Source organism: Neophocaena asiaeorientalis, unplaced genomic scaffold, assembly GCF_003031525.2.
Source record: "Neophocaena asiaeorientalis asiaeorientalis breed wild unplaced genomic scaffold, Neophocaena_asiaeorientalis_V1.1 scaffold147, whole genome shotgun sequence".
In the NCBI taxonomy this organism is placed as follows: Eukaryota; Metazoa; Chordata; class Mammalia; order Artiodactyla; family Phocoenidae; genus Neophocaena; species Neophocaena asiaeorientalis.
In genome coordinates this window covers 9,162,886-9,171,845 of record NW_020173758.1, presented here as the reverse complement: position 1 = coordinate 9,171,845, position 8,960 = coordinate 9,162,886, and the positions used below count along the sequence as shown (strand labels likewise).

The 8,960-nt window shown below is 35.7% G+C and overlaps 2 pseudogenes; both read right to left on the bottom strand.

Annotated features, from left to right (window-relative positions):
* Positions 1–7,447, bottom strand: part of LOC112403656 (mitochondrial fission factor-like) — a 182,872-nt pseudogene extending 175,425 nt beyond the window's left edge.
* A 657-nt stretch (positions 7,448–8,104) lies between these two features.
* On the bottom strand, positions 8,105–8,713 carry LOC112403655 (NEDD8-conjugating enzyme UBE2F-like; annotated as a pseudogene).
* Between the last annotated feature and the right edge of the window lie 247 nt (positions 8,714–8,960).

Below are 8,960 nucleotides of genomic sequence, written 5' to 3'. Positions count from 1 at the left end.
ATATATATATATATATATATATATATATTTTTATCATGGTAGATACAATTCATTATGATCTAATACCTGTCTACATCTTTTTTCAACAGGCCAGCACCTTGAAGCTCTGTCTTCTGGGCACAATGAAATAAAGGCATTGCTTTTTTAACATAGCATCAGTAATCCTTTCCCTAAAATTAGGCAATGTATGAAAATGCCAATTAGGGCCCCATTTCCCAATGAAAAGATTAATCAACATTTGGTTATCAAGCTAAAATCCCAAACCAATTTCTGAAAAGTGTAATAAAACATATAACAGTTGACAGTGTTAGGATGCACAATGCTTAAAATATCTCCATTTTATTGCTAAAACTCAATATATTTGTTAACAAGGTGTTGACTTTTATGCAATAACACATGTTGTTTGTATGTCAGGCCATAAATGTTATCATTTACAGTACAGCAAGGCAAAACCAAAACACAAATAAATGAATTTTTGTCAGACCAAAATACATTAAATATATTCAATAAAAAAGCTAAGTGATTCCACAAAAAGAACTTTTACTCCCAAATGAGAAAGAAAATTTAAGCATGAAAAACATTGAGGAGGGAGACTTGAAGCAGACACAGTTTGTCACTGGCTGTGAAAGTTTATGATACTGGATTTTGTATGGACATATGTCTTCAATTTTCTTCGTGTACTTGGTAGCAATTCCAACAAGTGGAAATGCTGGATTGTATGGTAACTTTATCAACTTTTTGAGGAAATATCAAATGTTTTCCACAGGGGCTATACCACTTTACATTCCTACCAGCAGTGGATTTAGGATTCCAATTTCTCCACATCTTTGTTAAAACTTGTTAATTTCCTTTTCCTTTTTAAGAAAAATCAGCTTCCTAGTGGGTATAAAGTGGTATTTCATTGTGGTTTTAAAACTCTTCCCTGATGACTAATGATGTTGAGTATCTTTTCAAGTACTTGTTAATTATGTGTGTATCTTCCTTGGAAAAAATGTCTATTTAAGTCTTTTGCTCATTTTTAAATTGGGTTTTTGTCTTTTGACTTGAGTTATAAGAATTGTTTATTTATAATTGGTAATATCCCATTATCAATTATATGATTTGTAAATATTGCCTCCCCTTCTGAGGGTTACCTTTTCACTTTTTTGATGGTTCCCTTTGAGCCAAAAGTTTTTAATTTCAGTGAAGTTCAACTTATCTGTGTTTTCTTTTGTTGCTTGTGCTTTGGATGTCATAATTAAGAAGTGCTTGTCTAATCCAAAGTCATAAGACTTACACCTATTTTTCCTCCCAAGAGTTTTCTAGTTTCAGCTCTTATATTTAGGTCTTTGATTCATTTTGAGTTAACTTTTATATATTGTGTTAAGTACGAGTCCAAATTCATTGTTTTGAATATGGATATCCAGTTGCCTCATGACTATTTGTTGGAAAGACTATTCTTTTCCCATTGAATGGTCTTGGCACCCTCATTAAAAATCAGTTGACCACAGGTACATAGGTTTATAACAATATTACTCCTAATAGCCAAAAGGTGGAAACAGCACCAATGTCCATCAACTGATGAATGAATAAACATTGTATATCCATACATGAGATATTATACAGACATGGAATAATATTCAGCTTTAAAAATAAAGGAAATCCTGAACTTTGTGACAACATGGATGAAACTAGAAGACATTATGCTAAGTGAAATAAATCAGACACAGAAAGACAAATATTGTATGATCTCTGTTATAAGAGGAATCTAAAATAGTCAAATTCATAGAAGCATATAGTAGAATGGTGGTTACCAGGGCCTGGGGATAAGGGGAAATGGGGAGAGATGATCAAAGGATACAAAGTTTCCATTATGCAATATGAATAAATTCTGGAGATCTAATGTAGAGCAGTATGAATATGGCTAACAATACTATAATTGTATACTTGAAATTTGCTAAATGTGTAGATCACATACACACAGAAAGGAATGGTCACTATGTGAGGTAATGGACATGTTAATTAGCTTGATTGTGGGGATTATTTCACAAGGTATACGTATATCAAAACATCAAGTCTTACACCTTAAACATATACAATTTTTATTTGTCAATTATAGCTCAATAAAGATGGAAAAATACTTGCAAAGTACTTAGACCTCGCTACTAGCACATAACACAAACTCAATAGGCATTTTTTTTCTCTTGCTAAAAGCCAGTTTGTGCAATGAGAAGTTTGCTGTAAATCTTCTTTTGTCCATTTACAAGTTACAGTTCACTATGGTGTCACAGGTCCCTGCTCAGAATAACATCATTAAACATTAAATTAAATTAATGAAAGACGTCAGAGACAAAAGGTCACATATTATAATGATTCCATTTATATGAAATACCCAGAATAGCCAAATACATAGAGACAGAAGCAGATGGGTGATTGCCAGAGACTGTAGGGAAGGAGATGGGAGTGGCTACTTAATGGGTTTTCATTTGGGGTGACAAAAAAGTTCTGGTACAAGATAGTGGTGATGGTTGCACAACATTGTGAATATACTTAGGCCACTGAATTGTACACTTTAAAATGGGTTAAATGGTACATCTTATATGTATTTTACCACAATAAAATAGCTAAATTCATTGGATTCCAAAGGAAATCAACTTTACTAAAATAGTTATGAGACCACTAAAAATAAACCAAATTTTTGATGTAAAAAAAGGAATGAATACAGATGTATGCTACAACATGGGTGAACCTTAAAAACAAGCTAAAGTGAAAGAAGCCAGTCATAAAGAACCACAGAGTGTATGATTCCATTTATATGAAATACACACACACATACACACACACACACACGCAAACCTACAGAGACAAAAAGTAAATCTGTTATTGCCTAGGGCTGGGGAGATGAGGGCTTAGGAGCTGGGGGCTAAGTAGTGTGGGTTTTCTTTTTGAGGTAGTGAAAATGTTCTAAACTTATGGTGACTAATGGTTGCACAACTTTGTGAATATAATAAAAATGATTGAATTGTATACCATAAGTGGGTTAATTGCATGATACATGAATTATAACCCCAAAATTTTGTAAAAGAAAGTTTATGATGCTGAATAGTTTAGTGATGAAGGGAATATTTTAGACCAATTATCAGATTCAGAGGATCTGATAGTCTCCATCATTTTGGTGCACCTGAAAGAACTCTATCACAAAAAAGGTTGGTAAATCATCAGGGCACATGGTTGATGCTCTAGCATGAGAGAATTGCAAAATGCAGTTATGTTCATATTCCTGTTACTGATTTTCTTTGTATGGTGCTGTAGTGTTTCTGTCTTAATCCCTTTTGTCATGCTCCTTGCTACCTTCTGTTTGAATTTTATTTCAACTTTTTAAAAACTTTTGTGACTTATTATATAACTCTAGGCAAAAACAAAAGCTAAATATGAAAGAAACAGTTGAAATATTCAAGACAATGACAGTACACAGTGACAGAGAATATCACAGACTACATATGGGAGTGTAATTGCCTTTCTCAGGACTAGAAGCAGTGAAGATGTGTGTCCCCTGTTTATATTCAATGTGGTTTTTAAAATATCTACACATGAATAGATATCTAACATTCTACCAATTATGTTTTAGAATATAACTGGCAACTTCCCACATATTATTTTGCTTTTGAGTTCATAAATATACATTTTTCTTATATGAGTTTTCACTAAGACCCTTTAACTGATAGATATAATTGTTCTATGAAGTTTAGTTATAAAATTAGCAGAACTATTTTACTGGGAAATCATGAAGAGGAGACAGTTCTGCCACAGAAAGTTGTATGTGTACTTCCCCAGATATATCCCAGTTTTCTTTGTCCCTATTTCTGTGAATAATCCTCTCTCTCCCCATATCACCATCTTTTACACCTAGAAAATATATTTCCATATTTCAAGACATACTTTATCTTCTGTACATACCTGAGACAAAAGTCCCCCGAGTTCTACAAGTCTGCCCAATCTGGGTGTATATCCTACGTTCTCGTCTTTCCTTTGTAGTGGCTATGACAACACTTACTTAGTTGTCTATTTATTTGTCTTTATTTCATATATTACTTAAATTCCCTGAAGGCAGTAACAATATCTAGCTCATTTCTGAATCCCTATGTATAGCTGAGCACCTAGCACTTGGTAGCACTCAAAAACATTCAGGGAATGAAGAAAAGAAGGAATGCAAACTGAGCAATTATCTATAACAAGCCTGTGGCTCACGAGAGAAGCTAGAGCTGCTCATATATATTTATAAATCTTCTGTGTAGAGCAGGTAGTTGAAGCTTTATGAGTGGATGAGATCACTCCGGGAGAATGTACATAGCACTGGTTCTCAAATCTGGCTATACTTTAAAATTACCTACGGAGCTTTTAAAAAAATAAAAACACCCAGGATCTACCTGAGAAATTCTGAAGCAACATCTCTGTGGTGGGGGGCAGGCAATCCTGTTTTGTAAAATCTCCCCAAGTGATTGTAATGCAAAGTCAGAGTTAAGGAATACTGTACTGGTGAGTTTAAAAAAAAAAAAAAAAAATTAAAGATGTCACCTGAATGCAAAAGCCTTTAGAGTAAAAAATATCTAAAGATCAGGATAAGAACGAGTATAAACAAACAAACAAAAGAGTATAAAGTACAAAAGAGTATAACAAACAAACAAACAATGAGTATAAACAAACAAACAATGAACAAAGAGCATAAAAATTTTAAAAATCAAACAAGCAGATAAATAAATAAGAAACTGAGAAAGATGACTCAGAAAGGTAAGAGATCCAAAAGCTGTATTGTCACAGATGCCCAGAGAGGACAGTGTCTGAGAAGGAAGAATTGTGTATAAAGTGTAAAATGCCAGACAGATTCCCTGGATGTTAAAACCTAAAAAGCAGAGAGAAAGACAGACAGAGTTAGGAGTTCAATGACATATAAATCGTAAGAAATACTTATTATAAAGTATTTTCAAGGAATTAAGTCAATGTGTATTGTATTTTTTTAGGGTATAGTCATTCATTATTCCATAATGTTCCTGTACAAATGTTCACAATAAAAACATATTGTAATATGATATAATCCTAAAAATATAATGTAATCCCCCAAATAGCATGAATCACCTTCTATGTAATCAGAAACTAATCTGCTTTATATTGTGTGTAGGTAAAGAGTTCTAAAGCTATGGGAACAAAGAGAAGGGAACTAAGCTCTTTCTTATTTTTCTACTGTGTAAGACAAAAATGCTGCTTTGCATGTATTTTTATCAGATAAGGACTATCTTATTTTGCTATTACCTCAACTGTAAATACCAGGATTTTCCGGATCAAGGTATCTTGTTGCTATTACTGACTCCAAAACCAGATAATGTAAGTAAGAAAGTGTAGTAAATTGTCAACTTCTAACTGATTAAAAAGTAATTACTATGTAAGCCAAGATACAGGCTCTAAACTAATTTGTCTCCTGCAGAAAGAAGATACTATCAGATCCCAGTAAAACTCTATTCAAATAACTTTGAAAGCCTATTTTAAGGCACAACATGCAAATTACAATTGTTTAGGGTTAATACATTTTTTATTTGTGTACATTGCTTTGCACAAAATTAGAAACTCAGAGCATGGTTGGATGAATTTATAGACTCAAGAATGAGATAGATATGCATATTTTATAGCCCTAAATTGTGGTTCCCAATCTTTTGATTTGGATGATATCTTTACTTATGTCACATATTAAAGGTACAATGCCTTCATTTATTGGTCTGCAGACAATGGAATGCTTATACTAGATTTTGTGGACTCCTTACCAAAACCCGGGTCCAGTGGCTCACAGATTGAGAAACTCTGTGCCAGCAGCCAGAGGGATTTGTTTCACCCTGAAACTAAATCTGTTGTCCCCAAAATAACGTTTTTGATGGACAAATATATGAATAAAACTTTGAGACCTTTAAGACTTGTATTTAAACTTAAGATTTTAACTATATACCATGCATTTCTGAGTTTTCTAAGAGAGTATAGCTGCAGATTTCTTATGATTTTTCAACAAAATCAATCTTCTTCTTACTTCTATTTTGTCTCAGCTGCTTGGAATTAAAATTCAGTTATATGTAAACTATCCCTTTACGAAAACCAAGGAAGGATTAAATAAGTGTAAGTAAAGAGTCTCAATTCCACAAACTGATTAGGTACCAGACACTTCTACTTGGCTTTGGGTTCTCCCTCTTGGGAAAAATAAATCTCTCTCTCTCTCCCTCTCCCTCTCTTTCCCCCCATTCCCACCCATCCCTCTACAGACATCATTCCTTTGTTTACTCTCCTTTGCAGTATATCTCCTTGCTATTTTTTATTCATTTCTTCCCATTCTCTTTGATCTCACTCCAGTAGGACTGCAGTCTCTATTCATCTAAAACAAAGCTTGTCAAGGTCATTAGTGGCCACAATGTGACTAAACTCAGTTTTCACCATATTCAACCCTTTAGTACAATTTAATGGTTCCATTCTCTTGACTCACTTTCTACAACTGGCTTCTGAGACACCACCCTGTCTTTTTCCCAGTCTCCTTTCTGATTCTCCATCCTCTTCCTCTACACTTCAGAATGTCCAGGTTTAGTATATCAAACTGCCTAATCAAAATTTCCCCGGATGTTTAGCTTGCCTTAAAAAAATGTAACAGGTTCAAAACCAACCTCTTGATCTTCCCCACCATTAATAAAAGAAGGTTTTTCTTTAAAAAAAACTTTCCCTTACTTTAGGAGCTCAAGGCAAACCTCCTGATATCATCTGTGGCTTATCTGTTTCTCTCATACCTCACATCATATGCACCATCAAAATATATCCAGTATCTGATCCATCCTCACCAACTCCGAGATATTATTAGAGTTCAACCAACCATTATTTCTTGCTTCTATCATTGCATTATCTTCTTATTCTATTTCTCTGCATTCACTTATTCCTTAAACTATTTTTAAGTGTTTTTGATTTACTTAAATCCCTCCAAAATATTCTTATATCAAAGTAAAATCCAGTGTCTTTATAATTGCCTATAAAACCCTAAATGATCTGTTCCCCCATTCCACTTTATGCCTTATATCCTTCTGCACTTTTCCTTGTTATCTGCTCCAACCATGCATTCTTTCCTCTGCTGGTATTTTCCCAATATACATGCGTTCCATCCTGGTCCTAAATGTCCATCATTATTTTTGGATACTCAGCATATTTCTGTAATATTTTCTCCCTCAGGCATTGGCATCTAAATGATGTGCTTTAACTGTCATCCAGACAACTGAATAGCATCAACTTCTCATCTTACCTCTTCATTCTTACCAGTTTTTACCAGCCCATTTGCTTGATACTGCCTTGGAAATATGAAGGTATAGAAATTATTAGCAATGCTTTTGGCAGTCATTTTTTTTTCTTTCATATTTTCTTTGTATTTCTCTTCAATAGTTGCTTGAGTCAACATCCTTCTGTCTGCTCTATACAATGAAAATACAAACTAAATTGAGAATAGAAAAAAATAATTAAAGCACTAAATCGTACAAATTACAAATGTTCCAAAATGTACTTACATTAAATAAAATACGCATTTCAGTAAGTGATCTACAGTGAATGGTTATGCATTTTAGGAAGCTTCACGACATCTAGGCAAGGCTAACATTTGTGGAAGGAACTAAGAGAATTTGCATCCAATCACAGTTTGTAGTGGGTTTCTGATTGCCAATCTGTGAGCTACACTGAGCACATTATTAGCATGACCTGTGCAGGGAACTGACTTTGGGAGAAGGGAAAGAAGCAAGCTCTAGCCTCAATTCTGAGTTCATTACAACTTCTCGAGAATCTCACCACCAGCCTATAGAGTACAGTTGCAAAAAAGTAAGCATGTTAAGGTAAGGGGTCAACACTTGAGAACCCCAAACACATTCTCTTGCTGTATTTATGTAGAACTCTCCATCTACAATGGGCAGTCATGAAGAGGTTCTTCCTCAGGACAACATAGTCACAGGACTTGAGGACCCAATGGGACCGAGGGGAGCGCGAGGACTGAGGAAGAGGCTCCCTTTTTGTTTCAGTTGGAGACAAACTTATAACGCACAGTCCACGGCGCTGCAGTCTTCTCGTCCTATCCTCTGGCATAATGTTTCATGTACTCTTTAACTTTATTCTGGAAGTCCTCCTTGTCTGGCAAATTATGTTCTGCAGCTTCAACATGCAGTGGATCATCAAAATTCAAAAGATCACTTAACAAAGCGTTGAATCCCCGAACAATATCCTTCAGTGTCCTCGTGGGAGCGCAGCCGGTGCTGTCAATCAAACGTTCTCTCAGTAAACTCAGACATACTTCGCCTGTCTCTGTGATGCTGGGGTGCCAGATCCTGGTCAAGCATTTCACTGTGGGAGGCACCACGTTGTACATATCAGGAACTTCAGTATCAAACTGAAATTTTCCACCCTCGTCGTAACCCTCATCTATCAAAAAACACAAAACCAAAAAAAAAAAAAAAAAAATCCTGGGGTTATAGTTAGCTGAAAGCAATGAAGCTTGTTTGGTTGAGGAAAATGCACTTTACATGTACAAGGTAAATTAGCTTCAAGTTCTGCAATCTCTTTAACAAGTAGACTGTCTCTCGCCGAAACCCGCTGAGGGAGTCAGAGGCTGTGGCTGACTCCCGGGAGCGACCCTTTGAGACCAACCATCATCCCGCTTCAGTGGGCTTGTCAGCATCAGCATTACTGCCACCTTGCCCTGGGAACCACAAGACTGGAGAGTCGGGGCGGCACCCAACACCACACCCAGCCAGCGGGAGCGACACGCGACGCTCAGAGCCACACCCAGCTCTGGATGCTGGACCGGAAGTGGCTTGGCAGGCAACGGGACCGGAAATGAGGCTGGACTCGGCTTCTCTCTTCCGTCTTGGCAGTCATTTTTAAGAGCTGAGATGAGCTCTTCCCTTCCCTGTAAAATTGACTGGAACCCT